This window comes from Hyla sarda, chromosome 4 (assembly GCF_029499605.1).
Source record: "Hyla sarda isolate aHylSar1 chromosome 4, aHylSar1.hap1, whole genome shotgun sequence".
Classification (NCBI taxonomy): domain Eukaryota; kingdom Metazoa; phylum Chordata; class Amphibia; order Anura; family Hylidae; genus Hyla; species Hyla sarda.
Window position 1 is genome coordinate 126763021 of NC_079192.1, and position 17515 is coordinate 126780535.

The following is a 17515-nucleotide window of genomic DNA, read 5'->3' on the forward strand; positions in this document are numbered from 1 at the left end:
TTAAATTAGAGAAGAAGGATGACAAATGTTCCTAATCTCTGAACCTGAGATATCGTTGTGTTATATAAGAAGCTGTCTATAGACAATATACTTATTAACAACACATATATCTTCATGTATAAGGTAGAGACTATGACATCTCTGCAGGTCTAGATTTTACATCTAGTCTGATTGTTATCAGTAATTAATATAAATATTAATTACCTGTCTCGTGGTTCCTTTCTTGAAGCTGACAAAGGTATATGTCACGTTCACCTGCTCATCGGGAATCAGTCACCTGTAAAAAGACACAAGTATGATAACATGTTCCTGATACATGCTACAGAAGCTAATATATATAACATTCTAGGGCCAGAACTACTTATCTCAGGCATTATGAAACTGCATAAGAAAAAGGAACAAAAAAGATGGACCATATTGGGATCTAGATTTTTTTTAATTTAAAATATTATGTATATTTTTCTTATTTTTTTACTAAATATTTTATTAAAATGTTTTATATGATATACAACAGTTAATCATATAAAAGGAATGTATGCCTATTAATTTTTAAAGTGGGGGGGTGGTTGTATTATTTTATTACATGATTTATGCCTCTCACATTTATGCTATGTGTGTAGCTTTTGTAGAATTTTTGGGGTTTATGTATAAAATTTGGGGGATTTTTTGAATATATTTTCTTTTCTGTATTCTGAATTGTATATTTGATACAAAAAAGTATTTTTAAAGGGATGTTTTTGTGGGGGCAGGGTTGTTGTTTTTTTTTAAATATTTTATCTACCATTTTTTTTTAAAGGGGTACAGCCGTCAAGCCCCCTCCCATAGACTTGCATTGAGGGGCAGGATGTGACGTCATGAGGAAGCAGGGCGTGATGTCATGAAAGGGCGGGGCTATGACATCACGAGCAACTGATATCAGCTCCAGCGTTTGGAAATCTGTGTTCCAAACGCTGAGCAGTAGAGTACCCCTTTAACTTTCTATCTATTCAGATAAATTTTTATTATTTCATCAACCGTTTCTTAATTTTTTATACTTTTTTAAACAAATTTTAATCAGTTTTACTCATTTATTTACTTCTTTTTTCTTTATTAATTATTGTTTTCCCATACGAGAACAACCTTTCACTCCTGATCTGATCGTTTCTTTGAAACACTGCACCACTATTGTAGTGCAGTGTATTATGCCTCTCAGTATTATGCTGACAGACAGTGTATGGTTACGGCTATCGTTAGGTTTTTCTATGGGGTTATAACTTTTTTTTGGCATTTTTATGTATTTATTTAGCTTTTTTCTTAATTTTATATTTGATACAAAAAAATTTTTAAAGGGAAGTTTTTGTTAACGCAGAGTTTTAGTTTAAAAAAAAAAATATTTTATTAGCCTTCTTTTTCTTCTTATTAGTTTGTAGCCATTCCCATTAAGGGACATAAAGCAGCCATGTTTCGATAGCTCATATATTCATAGACTGCAGAAGTATGACAGTGTTTTTCTTATGCCTCTCGGTATTATTCTAAAAGACAATGTATGGTTACAGAATTGTCAGGGTTTTTATTGTGGGTTTTTTTAAACATTTTCTCTCTCTTTTTTTAATATGTTTTTTAAGAGTGTTCTGTTTAATTCGTTTTTTTAACTTGTTTTGTTTTTTTGTTCTTGTTTTTTTATCCCATGTGAGGGCTTTCACCATCGATCTGCTGATCACCATATAATACATTGCACTAGTATTACAGTGCAGTGTATTATGGCTGTCAGCATTATGTTGACAGCCAATGTTTAATTATGGCTAATGTGAGGGGAGGGTTGAGTTACTTTTTATAATTTTTGGGTTATTTTTTTTTTTATTCTTTTTTTTTATATATATATATATATATATATATATATATATATATATACATTTTTGTAGAGGTTGGGGTTCATTATTTTATTCATTGTTTTTTTTAAACTTATTTTTATTTTTTTTAGATAGGATCCATGCAGAGTACATAGCAATCTATGGGGACGGCAATGTACCCGTGGAACCTCCGGCAATACTTATTCTGACTGGAAATTCCTCAGTGTGAACCTAGCCTTAATTTTTTTTTATAAAGGGGACTTTTAACAGCGAGCTTCAGATCGCTCACATAACACACTGCATTAGTATTCAAGTGCAGTGTATTACGCCCTTCAGTATTATGGTAACAGGCTATGTATTATTATGGCTATAGTCTTTGGCTACAATTATATATTTGAAGCAAAAAAAAAATTGATTTTATTTTACTTAGTAGAGTTAAGTCTTAAATCTGCGGTCAGTCGGCCCACAGTCTAAAGTAAACTTGTAAACTCTGTAGTAAGTTCAGTCTATTCTATTTAATATTGAAAAAGAGGATTCCTACAAATAAAAAATTAGAGAAGAAGGATGATAAATGTTCCTAATCTCTGTACCTGAGATATGGTTGTGTTATATAAGAAGCTGTCTATAGACAATATACTTATTAACAACACATATATCTTCATGTATAAGGTAGAGACTATGACATCTCTGCAGGTCTAGATTTTACATCTAGTCTGATTGTTATCAGTAATTAATATAAATATTAATTACCTGTCTCGTGGTTCCTTTCTTGAAGCTGACAAAGGTATATGTCATGTTCACCTTCTCATCGGGTATCAGTCACCTGTAAAAAGACACAAGTATGATAACATGTTTCTGATACATGCTACAGAAGCTAATATATATAACATTCTAGGACCAGAACTACTTATCTCAGGCATTATGAAACTGCATAAGAAAAAGGAACAAAAAAGATGGACCATATTGGGATCTAGATTTTTTTTTAATTTAAAATATTATGTATATTTTTCTTATTTTTTTACTAAATATTTTATTAAAATTGTTATATTATATACAACAGTTAATCATATAATAGGAATGTATGCCTATTAATTTTGAAAGTAGGGGGGGTTGGTGTATTATTTTATTACATGATTTATGCCTCTCACATTTATGCTATGTGTGTAGCTTTTGTAGAATTTTTGGGGTTTATTTATAAAATTTGGGGGATTACTTTTTTATATATATTCTTTTCTGTATTCTGAATTGTATATTTGATACAAAATAGTATTTTTTTAAAGGGATGTTTTTGTGGGGGCAGGGTTGTTGTTTTTTTTTAAAACATTTTATCAACCAGTTTGTTTTTTATTTTTTAAAAGGGTACAGCCGTCAAGCCCCCTCACATAGACTTGCATTGAGGGGGCAGGATGTGACATAATGAGGGGGCAGGGCGTGATGTCATGAGGGGGCGGGGTTATGACATCACGAGCAACCGATATCGGCTCCAGTGTTCGGAAATCTGTGTTCCAAACGCTGAGCAGTGGAGTACCCCTTTAACTTTCTAACTATTCCGATAATTTTTTATTATTTTATCAACTGTTTCTTAATTTTTTATACTTTTTAAACTAATCTTTATCAGTTTTATTCATTTATTTACTTATTTTTTCTTTACTAATTATTGTTTTCCCATACGACAACGACCTTTCACTCCTGATCTGATCGTTTCTTTGAAACACTGCACCACTAATGTAGTGCAGTGTATTATGCCTCTCAGTATTATGCTGACAGACAGTGTATGGTTATGGCTATCGTTAGGTTTTTTTTATGGGGTTATAACGTTTTTTTGGCATTTTTATATATTTTTTTCTTTTTTCTTAATTTTATATTTGATACAAAAACATTTTTTAAAGGGAAGTTTTTGTTAATGCAGAGTTTTAGTATTTTTTTAAATATTTTATTAGCCTTGTTTTCTTCTTATTAGTTTGTATCTATTCCCATTAAGGGACTTAAAGCAGCCATCTTTCGATAGCTCATTTATTCACAGACTGCAGAAGTATGACAGTGTCTTTCTTATGCCTCTCGGTATTATTCTAAAAGACAGTGCATGGTTATGGTATTGTCAGGGGTTTTTTTGTGGGTTTTTTTAAACATTTTTTCTCTCTTTTTTATATGTTTTTTAAGAGTGTTCTGTTTAATTCGTTTTTTTAACTTGTTTTGTTTTTTTGTTCTTTTTTTTTAATCCCAGGTGAGGGCTTTCACCAGCAGTCTGCTGATCACCATATAATACATTGCACTAGTATTACAGTGCAGTGTATTATGGCTGTCAGCATTATGTTGACAGCCAATGTTTAATTATGGCTAATGTGAGGGGAGGGTTGAGTTACTTTTTATTATTTTTGGGTTATTTTTTTAAAAATTCTTTTTTTTATATATACATTTTTGTAGAGGTTGGGGTTCATTATTTTATTCATTGTTTATTTTTAACTTATTTTTTTAGATAGGATCCATGCAGAGTACATAGCCATCTATGGGGACGGCAATGTACCCGTGGAACCTCCGGCAATACTTATTCTGACTAGAAAATTCCTCAGTGTGAACCTAGCCATTAATATTTTTTTATAAAGGGGACTTTTAACAGCGAGCTTCAGATCGCTCACATAACAGACTGCATTAGTATTCAAGTGCAGTATATTACGCCCTTCAGCATTATGTTAACAGGCTATGTATATTTATGGCTATAGTCTTTGGCTACAATTATATATTTGAAGCAAAAAAAAATTTATTTTATTTTACTTAGTAGAGTTAAGTCTTAAATCTGCGGTCAGTCAGCCCACAGTCTAAAGTAAACTTGTAAACTCTGTAGTAAGTTCAGTCTATTCTATATAATATTGAAAAAGAGGATTCCTACAAATATTAAATTAGAGAAGAAGGATGATAAATGTTCCTAATCTCTGAACCTGAGATATCGTTGTGTTATATAAGAAGCTGTCTATAGACAATATACTTATTGACAACACATATATCTTCATGTATAAGGTAGAGACTATGACATCTCTGCAGGTCTAGATTTTACATCTAGCCTGATTGTTATCAGTAATTAATATAAATATTAATTACCTGTCTCGTCGTTCCTTTCCTGAAGCTGACAAAGGTATATGTCACGTTCACCTTCTCATCGGGCATCAGTCACCTGTAAAAAGACACAGGTATGATAACATGTTCCTGATACATGCTACAGAAGCTAATATATATAACATTCTAGGGCCAGAACTACTTATCTCAGGCATTATGAAACTGCATAAGAAAAAGGAACAAAAAAGATGGACCATATTGGGATCTAGATTTTTTTTAATTTAAAATATTATGTATATTTTTCTTATTTTTTTACTAAATATTTTATTAAAATTTTTTATATTATATACAACAGTTAATCATATAATAGGAATGTATGCCTATTAATTTTTAAAGTGGGGGGGTGGTTGTATTATTTTATTACATGATTTATGCCTCTCACATTTATGCTATGTGTGTAGCTTTTGTAGAATTTTTGGGGTTTATTTATAAAATTTGGGGGATTTTTTGAATATATTTTCTTTTCTGTATTCTGAATTGTATATTTGATACAAAAAAGTATTTTTAAAGGGATGTTTTTGTGGGGGCAGGGTTGTTTTTTAAAAAATATTTTATCAACCAGTTTTTTTTTTAAAGGGGTACAGCCGTCAAGCCCCCTCCCATAGACTTGCATTGAGGGGGCAGGATGTGACGTCATGAGGGGGCAGGGCGTGATGTCATGAGGGGGCAGGGCTATGACATCACGAGCAACTGATATCAGCTCCAGCGTTTGGAAATCTGTGTTCCAAACGCTGAGCAGTGGAGTACCCCTTTAACTTTCTATCTATTCAGATAATTTTTTATTATTTCATCAACCGTTTCTTAATTTTTTATACTTTTTTAAACTAATCTTAATCAGTTTTATTCATTTATTTACTTCTTATTTCTTTATTAATTATTGTTTTCCCATACGAGAACGACCTTTCACTCCTGATCTGATCGTTTCTTTGAAACACTGCACCACTATTGTAGTGCAGTGTATTATGCCTCTCAGTATTATGCTGACAGACAGTGTATGGTTATGGCTATCGTTAGGGGTTTTTTATGGGGTAATAACGTTTTTTTGGCATTTTTATATATTTATTTTGCTTTTTTCTTAATTTTATATTTGATACAAAAAAAATTTTAAAGGGAAGTTTTTTTTAATGCAGAGTTTTAGGTTTTTTTTAAAATATTTTATTAGCCTTCTTTTTCTTCTTATTAGTTTGTAACCATTCCCATTAAGGGACATAAAGCAGCCATGTTTCGATAGCTCATATATTCATAGACTGCAGAAGTATGACAGTGTCTTTCTTATGCCTCACGGTATTATTCTAAAAGACAATGCATGGTCACGGTATTGTCAGGGGTTTTATTGTGGGTTTTTTTTAAACATTTTTTCTCTCTTTTTTATATGTTTTTTAAGAGTGTTCTGTTTAATTTGTTTTTTTAACTTGTTTTGTTTTTTTGTTCTTTTTTTTTAATCCCAGGTGAGGGCTTTCACCAGCAGTCTGCTGATCACCATATAATACATTGCACTAGTATTACAGTGCAGTGTATTATGGCTGTCAGCATTATGTTGACAGCCAATGTTTAATTGTGGCTAATGTGAGGGGAGGGTTGAGTTACTTTTTATTATTTTTGGGTTATTTTTTAAAAAATTCTTTTTTTTGTATATACATTTTTGTAGAGGTTGGGGTTCATTATTTTATTCATTGTTTATTTTTAACTTATTTTTATTTTTTTTAGATAGGATCCATGCAGAGTACATAGCCATCTATGGGGACGGCAATGTACCCGTGGAACCTCCGGCAATACTTATTCTGACTGGAAATTCCTCAGTGTGAACCTAGCCTTTAATTTTTTTTATAAAGGGGACTTTTAACAGCGAGCTTCAGATCGCTCACATAACACACTGCATTAGTATTCAAGTGCAGTGTATTACACCCTTCAGTATTATGGTAACAGGCTATGTATTATTATGGCTATAGTCTTTGGCTACAATTATATATTTGAAGCAAAAAAAAATTGATTTTATTTTACTTAGTAGAGTTAAGTCTTAAATCTGGGGTCAGTCGGCCCACAGTCTAAAGTAAACTTGTAAACTCTGTAGTAAGTTCAGTCTATTCTATTTAATATTGAAAAAGAGGATTCCTACAAATAAAAAATTAGAGAAGAAGGATGATAAATGTTCCTAATCTCTGTACCTGAGATATGGTTTTGTTATATAAGAAGCTGTCTATAGACAATATACTTATAAACAACACATATATCTTCATGTATAAGGTAGAGACTATGACATCTCTGCAGGTCTAGATTTTACATCTAGTCTGATTGTTATCAGTAATTAATATAAATATTAATTACCTGTCTCGTGGTTCCTTTCTTGAAGCTGACAAAGGTATATGTCACGTTCACCTTCTCATTGGGCATCAGTCACCTGTAAAAAGACACAAGTATGATAACATGTTCCTGATACATGCTACAGAAGATAATATATATAACATTCTAGGGCCAGAACTACTTATCTCAGGCATTATGAAACTGCATAAGAAAAAGGAACAAAAAAGATGGACCATATTGGGATCTAGATTTTTTTTTAATTTCAAATATTATGTATATTTTTCTTATTTTTTTTACTAAATATTTTATTAAAAATGTTATATTATATACAACAGTTAATCATATAATAGGAATGTATGCCTATTAATTTTGAAAGTAGGGGGGGTTGGTGTATTATTTTATTACATGATTTATGCCTCTCACATTTATGCTATGTGTGTAGCTTTTGTAGAATTTTTGGGGTTTATTTATAAAATTTGGGGGATTACTTTTTTATATATATTCTTTTCTGTATTCTGAATTGTATATTTGATACAAAATAGTATTTTTAAAGGGATGTTTTTGTGGGGGCAGGGTTGTTGTTTTTTTTAAACATTTTATCAACCAGTTTGTTTTTTATTTTTTAAAGGGGTACAGCCGTCAAGCCCCCTCACATAGACTTGCATTGAGGGGGCAGGATGTGACGACATGAGGGGGCAGGGCGTGATGTCATGAGGGGGCGGGGCTATGACATCACGAGCAACCGATATCGGCTCCAGTGTTCGGAAATCTGTGTTCCAAACGCTGAGCAGTGGAGTACCCCTTTAACTTTCTAACTATTCCGATAATTTTTTATTATTTTATCAACTGTTTCTTAATTTTTTATACTTTTTAAACTAATCTTAATCAGTTTTATTCATTTATTTACTTATTTTTTCTTTACTAATTATTGTTTTCCCATACGAGAACGACCTTTCACTCCTGATCTGATCGTTTCTTTGAAACACTGCACCACTAATGTAGTGCAGTGTATTATGCCTCTCAGTATTATGCTGACAGACAGTGTATGGTTATGGCTATCGTTAGTTTTTTTTTATGGGGTTATAAAGTTTTTTTGGCATTTTTATATATATATATATATATATTTTTTTTTTTTAATTTTATATTTGATACAAAAATTTTTTTTAAAGGGAAGATTTTGTTAATGCAGAGTTTTAGTTTTTTTTTAATATTTTATTAGCCTTGTTTTCTTCTTATTAGTTTGTATCTATTCCCATTAAGGGACTTAAAGCAGCCATCTTTCGATAGCTCATATATTCATAGACTGCAGAAGTATGACAGTGTCTTTCTTATGCCTCTCGGTATTATTCTAAAAGACAGTGCATGGTTACGGTATTGTCAGGGGTTTTATTGTGGGTTTTTTTAAACATTTTTTCTCTCTTTTTTTATATGTTTTTTAAGAGTGTTCTGTTTAATTCGTTTTTTTAACTTGTTTTTTTTTTTTGTTCTTTTTTTTAATCCCCGGTGAGGGCTTTCACCAGCAGTCTGCTGATCACCATATAATACATTGCACTAGTATTACAGTGCAGTGTATTATGGCTGTCAGCATTATGTTGACAGCCAATGTTTAATTATGGCTAATTTGAGGGGAGGGTTGAGTTACTTTTTATTATTTTTGGGTTATTTTTTTAAAAATCCATTTTTTTATATATACATTTTTGTAGGGGTTGGGGTTCATTATTTTATTCATTGTTTATTTTTAACTTTTTTTTATTTTTTTAGATAGGATCCATGCAGAGTACATAGCCATCTATGGGGACGGCAATGTACCCGTGGAACCTTCGGCAATACTTATTCTGACTGGAAATTCCTCAGTGTGAACCTAGCCTTTAATTTTTTTTATAAAGGGGACTTTTAACAGCGAGCTTCAGATCGCTCACATAACACACTGCATTAGTATTGAAGTGCAGTATATTACGCCCTTCAGCATTATGTTAACAGGCTATGTATATTTATGGCTATAGTCTTTGGCTACAATTATATATTTGAAGCAAAAAAAATTGATTTTATTTTACTTAGTAAATTAAATTAGATTAGAGAAGAAGGATGATAAATTAAATTAGAGAAGAAGGATGATAAATGTTCCTAATCTCTGAACCTGAGATATCGTTGTGTTATATAAGAAGCTGTCTATAGACAATATACTTATTAACAACACATATATCTTCATGTATAAGGTAGAGACTATGACATCTCTGCAGGTCTAGATTTTACATCTAGTCTGATTGTTATCAGTAATTAATATAAATATTAATTACCTGTCTCGTGGTTCCTTTCTTGAAGCTGACAAAGGTATATGTCACGTTCACCTTCTCATCGGGAATCAGTCACCTGTAAAAAGACACAGGTATGATAACATGTTCCTGATACATGCTACAGAAGCTAATATATATAACATTCTAGGGCCAGAACTACTTATCTCAGGCATTATGAAACTGCATAAGAAAAAGGAACAAAAAAGATGGACCATATTGGGATCTAGATTTTTTTTAATTTAAAATATTATGTATATTTTTCTTATTTTTTTACTAAATATTTTATTAAAATGTTTTATATTATATACAACAGTTAATCATATCATAGGAATGTATGCCTATTAATTTTTAAAGTGGGGGGGTGGTTGTATTATTTTATTACATGATTTATGCCTCTCACATTTATGCTATGTGTGTAGCTTTTGTAGAATTTTTGGGGTTTATGTATAAAATTTGGGGGATTTTTTGAATATATTTTCTTTTCTGTATTCTGAATTGTATATTTGATACAAAAAAGTATTTTTAAAGGGATGTTTTTGTGGGGGCAGGGTTGTTGTTTTTTTTTTAATATTTTATCTACCATTTTTTTTAAAAGGGGTACAGCCGTCAAGCCCCCTCCCATAGACTTGCATTGAGGAGCAGGATGTGACGTCATGAGGGGGCAGGGCGTGATGTCATGAAAGGGCGGGGCTATGACATCACGAGCAACTGATATCAGCTCCAGCGTTTGGAAATCTGTGTTCCAAACGCTGAGCAGTAGAGTACCCCTTTAACTTTCTATCTATTCAGATAATTTTTTATTATTTCATCAACCGTTTCTTAATTTTTATACTTTTTTAAACAAATTTTAATCAGTTTTACTCATTTATTTACTTCTTTTTTCTTTATTAATTATTGTTTTCCCATACGAGAACAACCTTTCACTCCTGATCTGATCGTTTCTTTGAAACACTGCACCACTATTGTAGTGCAGTGTATTATGCCTCTCAGTATTATGCTGACAGACAGTGTATGGTTACGGCTATCGTTAGGTTTTTTTATGGGGTTATAACTTTTTTTTGGCATTTTTATGTATTTATTTAGCTTTTTTCTTAATTTTATATTTGATACAAAAAAATTTTTAAAGGGAAGTTTTTGTTAACGCAGAGTTTTAGTTTAAAAAAAAAAATATTTTATTAGCCTTCTTTTTCTTCTTATTAGTTTGTAACCATTCCCATTAAGGGACATAAAGCAGCCATGTTTCGATAGCTCATATATTCATAGACTGCAGAAGTATGACAGTGTTTTTCTTATGCCTCTCGGTATCATTCTAAAAGACAATGTATGGTTACAGAATTGTCAGGGTTTTTATTGTGGGTTTTTTTAAACATTTTCTCTCTCTTTTTTTAATATGTTTTTTAAGAGTGTTCTGTTTAATTCGTTTTTTTAACTTGTTTTGTTTTTTTGTTCTTGTTTTTTTATCCCATGTGAGGGCTTTCACCATCGATCTGCTGATCACCATATAATACATTGCACTAGTATTACAGTGCAGTGTATTATGGCTGTCAGCATTATGTTGACAGCCAATGTTTAATTATGGCTAATGTGAGGGGAGGGTTGAGTTACTTTTTATAATTTTTGGGTTATTTTTTTTTTAATTCTTTTTATATATATATATATATATATATATATATACATTTTTGTAGAGGTTGGGGTTCATTATTTTATTCATTGTTTTTTTTAAACTTATTTTTATTTTTTTTAGATAGGATCCATGCAGAGTACATAGCAATCTATGGGGACGGCAATGTACCCGTGGAACCTCCGGCAATACTTATTCTGACTGGAAATTCCTCAGTGTGAACCTAGCCTTAATTTTTTTTTATAAAGGGGACTTTTAACAGCGAGCTTCAGATCGCTCACATAACACACTGCATTAGTATTCAAGTGCAGTGTATTACGCCCTTCAGTATTATGGTAACAGGCTATGTATTATTATGGCTATAGTCTTTGGCTACAATTATATATTTGAAGCAAAAAAAAAATTGATTTTATTTTACTTAGTAGAGTTAAGTCTTAAATCTGCGGTCAGTCGGCCCACAGTCTAAAGTAAACTTGTAAACTCTGTAGTAAGTTCAGTCTATTCTATTTAATATTGAAAAAGAGGATTCCTACAAATAAAAAATTAGAGAAGAAGGATGATAAATGTTCCTAATCTCTGTACCTGAGATATGGTTGTGTTATATAAGAAGCTGTCTATAGACAATATACTTATTAACAACACATATATCTTCATGTATAAGGTAGAGACTATGACATCTCTGCAGGTCTAGATTTTACATCTAGTCTGATTGTTATCAGTAATTAATATAAATATTAATTACCTGTCTCGTGGTTCCTTTCTTGAAGCTGACAAAGGTATATGTCATGTTCACCTTCTCATCGGGTATCAGTCACCTGTAAAAAGACACAAGTATGATAACATGTTTCTGATACATGCTACAGAAGCTAATATATATAACATTCTAGGGCCAGAACTACTTATCTCAGGCATTATGAAACTGCATAAGAAAAAGGAACAAAAAAGATGGACCATATTGGGATCTAGATTTTTTTTTAATTTAAAATATTATGTATATTTTTCTTATTTTTTTACTAAATATTTTATTAAAATTGTTATATTATATACAACAGTTAATCATATAATAGGAATGTATGCCTATTAATTTTGAAAGTAGGGGGGGTTGGTGTATTATTTTATTACATGATTTATGCCACATTTATGCTATGTGTGTAGCTTTTGTAGAATTTTTGGGGTTTATTTATAAAATTTGGGGGATTACTTTTTTATATATATTCTTTTCTGTATTCTGAATTGTATATTTGATACAAAATAGTATTTTTTTAAAGGGATGTTTTTGTGGGGGCAGGGTTGTTGTTTTTTTTTAAACATTTTATCAACCAGTTTGTTTTTTATTTTTTAAAGGGGTACAGCCGTCAAGCCCCCTCACATAGACTTGCATTGAGGGGGCAGGATGTGACATAATGAGGGGGCAGGGCGTGATGTCATGAGGGGGCGGGGTTATGACATCACGAGCAACCGATATCGGCTCCAGTGTTCGGAAATCTGTGTTCCAAACGCTGAGCAGTGGAGTACCCCTTTAACTTTCTAACTATTCCGATAATTTTTTATTATTTTATCAACTGTTTCTTAATTTTTTATACTTTTTAAACTAATCTTTATCAGTTTTATTCATTTATTTACTTATTTTTTCTTTACTAATTATTGTTTTCCCATACGACAACGACCTTTCACTCCTGATCTGATCGTTTCTTTGAAACACTGCACCACTAATGTAGTGCAGTGTATTATGCCTCTCAGTATTATGCTGACAGACAGTGTATGGTTATGGCTATCGTTAGGTTTTTTTTATGGGGTTATAACGTTTTTTTGGCATTTTTATATATTTTTTTCTTTTTTCTTAATTTTATATTTGATACAAAAACATTTTTTAAAGGGAAGTTTTTGTTAATGCAGAGTTTTAGTATTTTTTTAAATATTTTATTAGCCTTGTTTTCTTCTTATTAGTTTGTATCTATTCCCATTAAGGGACTTAAAGCAGCCATCTTTCGATAGCTCATTTATTCACAGACTGCAGAAGTATGACAGTGTCTTTCTTATGCCTCTCGGTATTATTCTAAAAGACAGTGCATGGTTATGGTATTGTCAGGGGTTTTTTTGTGGGTTTTTTTAAACATTTTTTCTCTCTTTTTTATATGTTTTTTAAGAGTGTTCTGTTTAATTCGTTTTTTTAACTTGTTTTGTTTTTTTGTTCTTTTTTTTTAATCCCAGGTGAGGGCTTTCACCAGCAGTCTGCTGATCACCATATAATACATTGCACTAGTATTACAGTGCAGTGTATTATGGCTGTCAGCATTATGTTGACAGCCAATGTTTAATTATGGCTAATGTGAGGGGAGGGTTGAGTTACTTTTTATTATTTTTGGGTTATTTTTTAAAAAATTCTTTTTTTTATATATACATTTTTGTAGAGGTTGGGGTTCGTTATTTTATTCATTGTTTATTTTTAACTTATTTTTTTAGATAGGATCCATGCAGAGTACATAGCCATCTATGGGGACGGCAATGTACCCGTGGAACCTCCGGCAATACTTATTCTGACTTGAAAATTCCTCAGTGTGAACCTAGCCATTAATATTTTTTTATAAAGGGGACTTTTAACAGCGAGCTTCAGATCGCTCACATAACAGACTGCATTAGTATTCAAGTGCAGTATATTACGCCCTTCAGCATTATGTTAACAGGCTATGTATATTTATGGCTATAGTCTTTGGCTACAATTATATATTTGAAGCAAAAAAAAATTTATTTTATTTTACTTAGTAGAGTTAAGTCTTAAATCTGCGGTCAGTCAGCCCACAGTCTAAAGTAAACTTGTAAACTCTGTAGTAAGTTCAGTCTATTCTATATAATATTGAAAAAGAGGATTCCTACAAATATTAAATTAGAGAAGAAGGATGATAAATGTTCCTAATCTCTGAACCTGAGATATCGTTGTGTTATATAAGAAGCTGTCTATAGACAATATACTTATTAACAACACATATATCTTCATGTATAAGGTAGAGACTATGACATCTCTGCAGGTCTAGATTTTACATCTAGCCTGATTGTTATCAGTAATTAATATAAATATTAATTACCTGTCTCGTCGTTCCTTTCTTGAAGCTGACAAAGGTATATGTCACGTTCACCTTCTCATCGGGCATCAGTCACCTGTAAAAAGACACAGGTATGATAACATGTTCCTGATACATGCTACAGAAGCTAATATATATAACATTCTAGGGCCAGAACTACTTATCTCAGGCATTATGAAACTGCATAAGAAAAAGGAACAAAAAAGATGGACCATATTGGGATCTAGATTTTTTTTAATTTAAAATATTATGTATATTTTTCTTATTTTTTTACTAAATATTTTATTAAAATTTTTTATATTATATACAACAGTTAATCATATAATAGGAATGTATGCCTATTAATTTTTAAAGTGGGGGGGTGGTTGTATTATTTTATTACATGATTTATGCCTCTCACATTTATGCTATGTGTGTAGCTTTTGTAGAATTTTTGGGGTTTATTTATAAAATTTGGGGGATTTTTTGAATATATTTTCTTTTCTGTATTCTGAATTGTATATTTGATACAAAAAAGTATTTTTAAAGGGATGTTTTTGTGGGGGCAGGGTTGTTTTTTAAAAAATATTTTATCAACCAGTTTTTTTTTTAAAGGGGTACAGCCGTCAAGCCCCCTCCCATAGACTTGCATTGAGGGGGCAGGATGTGACGTCATGAGGGGGCAGGGCGTGATGTCATGAGGGGGCAGGGCTATGACATCACGAGCAACTGATATCAGCTCCAGCGTTTGGAAATCTGTGTTCCAAACGCTGAGCAGTGGAGTACCCCTTTAACTTTCTATCTATTCAGATAATTTTTTATTATTTCATCAACCGTTTCTTAATTTTTTATACTTTTTTAAACTAATCTTAATCAGTTTTATTCATTTATTTACTTCTTATTTCTTTATTAATTATTGTTTTCCCATACGAGAACGACCTTTCACTCCTGATCTGATCGTTTCTTTGAAACACTGCACCACTATTGTAGTGCAGTGTATTATGCCTCTCAGTATTATGCTGACAGACAGTGTATGGTTATGGCTATCGTTAGGGGTTTTTTATGGGGTAATAACGTTTTTTTGGCATTTTTATATATTTATTTTGCTTTTTTCTTAATTTTATATTTGATACAAAAAAATTTTTAAAGGGAAGTTTTTTTTAATGCAGAGTTTTAGGTTTTTTTTAAAATATTTTATTAGCCTTCTTTTTCTTCTTATTAGTTTGTAACCATTCCCATTAAGGGACATAAAGCAGCCATGTTTCGATAGCTCATATATTCATAGACTGCAGAAGTATGACAGTGTCTTTCTTATGCCTCACGGTATTATTCTAAAAGACAGTGCATGGTCACGGTATTGTCAGGGGTTTTATTGTGGGTTTTTTTTAAACATTTTTTCTCTCTTTTTTATATGTTTTTTAAGAGTGTTCTGTTTAATTTGTTTTTTTAACTTGTTTTGTTTTTTTGTTCTTTTTTTTTAATCCCAGGTGAGGGCTTTCACCAGCAGTCTGCTGATCACCATATAATACATTGCACTAGTATTCCAGTGCAGTGTATTATGGCTGTCAGCATTATGTTGACAGCCAATGTTTAATTGTGGCTAATGTGAGGGGAGGGTTGAGTTACTTTTTATTATTTTTGGGTTATTTTTTAAAAAATTCTTTTTTTTGTATATACATTTTTGTAGAGGTTGGGGTTCATTATTTTATTCATTGTTTATTTTTAACTTATTTTTATTTTTTTTAGATAGGATCCATGCAGAGTACATAGCCATCTATGGGGACGGCAATGTACCCGTGGAACCTCCGGCAATACTTATTCTGACTGGAAATTCCTCAGTGTGAACCTAGCCTTTAATTTTTTTTATAAAGGGGACTTTTAACAGCGAGCTTCAGATCGCTCACATAACACACTGCATTAGTATTCAAGTGCAGTGTATTACACCCTTCAGTATTATGGTAACAGGCTATGTATTATTATGGCTATAGTCTTTGGCTACAATTATATATTTGAAGCAAAAAAAAATTGATTTTATTTTACTTAGTAAAGTTAAGTCTTAAATCTGGGGTCAGTCGGCCCACAGTCTAAAGTAAACTTGTAAACTCTGTAGTAAGTTCAGTCTATTCTATTTAATATTGAAAAAGAGGATTCCTACAAATAAAAAATTAGAGAAGAAGGATGATAAATGTTCCTAATCTCTGTACCTGAGATATGGTTTTGTTATATAAGAAGCTGTCTATAGACAATATACTTATAAACAACACATATATCTTCATGTATAAGGTAGAGACTATGACATCTCTGCAGGTCTAGATTTTACATCTAGTCTGATTGTTATCAGTAATTAATATAAATATTAATTACCTGTCTCGTGGTTCCTTTCTTGAAGCTGACAAAGGTATATGTCACGTTCACCTTCTCATTGGGCATCAGTCACCTGTAAAAAGACACAAGTATGATAACATGTTCCTGATACATGCTACAGAAGATAATATATATAACATTCTAGGGCCAGAACTACTTATCTCAGGCATTATGAAACTGCATAAGAAAAAGGAACAAAAAAGATGGACCATATTGGGATCTAGATTTTTTTTTAATTTAAAATATTATGTATATTTTTCTTATTTTTTTTACTAAATATTTTATTAAAAATGTTATATTATATACAACAGTTAATCATATAATAGGAATGTATGCCTATTAAATTTGAAAGTAGGGGGGGTTGGTGTATTATTTTATTACATGATTTATGCCTCTCACATTTATGCTATGTGTGTAGCTTTTGTAGAATTTTTGGGGTTTATTTATAAAATTTGGGGGATTACTTTTTTATATATATTCTTTTCTGTATTCTGAATTGTATATTTGATACAAAATAGTATTTTTAAAGGGATGTTTTTGTGGGGGCAGGGTTGTTGTTTTTTTTAAACATTTTATCAACCAGTTTGTTTTTTATTTTTTAAAGGGGTACAGCCGTCAAGCCCCCTCACATAGACTTGCATTGAGGGGGCAGGATGTGACGACATGAGGGGGCAGGGCGTGATGTCATGAGGGGGCGGGGCTATGACATCACGAGAAACCGATATCGGCTCCAGTGTTCGGAAATCTGTGTTCCAAACGCTGAGCAGTGGAGTACCCCTTTAACTTTCTAACTATTCCGATAATTTTTTATTATTTTATCAACTGTTTCTTAATTTTTTATACTTTTTAAACTAATCTTAATCAGTTTTATTCATTTATTTACTTATTTTTTCTTTACTAATTATTGTTTTCCCATACGAGAACGACCTTTCACTC

The 17515-nt window shown here is 31.5% G+C and overlaps 1 long non-coding RNA gene across 2 annotated transcripts; it reads right to left on the minus strand.

Annotated features, from left to right (window-relative positions):
- Positions 1 to 202: 202 nt before the first annotated feature.
- On the minus strand, positions 203 to 16656 carry LOC130368432 (uncharacterized). Of its 2 annotated transcripts, XR_008892461.1 has the most exons (6): positions 16580 to 16656; positions 14240 to 14312; positions 11899 to 11971; positions 7266 to 7338; positions 2580 to 2652; positions 203 to 277 (listed from the first exon to the last, which is right to left on the minus strand). It is a non-coding gene; the product is annotated as an uncharacterized LOC130368432 (long non-coding RNA). The 2 variants fall into 2 exon arrangements; XR_008892462.1 differs by lacking the exons at positions 203 to 277; positions 2580 to 2652; positions 7266 to 7338 and adding an exon at positions 9542 to 9611.
- Positions 16657 to 17515: the final 859 nt, after the last annotated feature.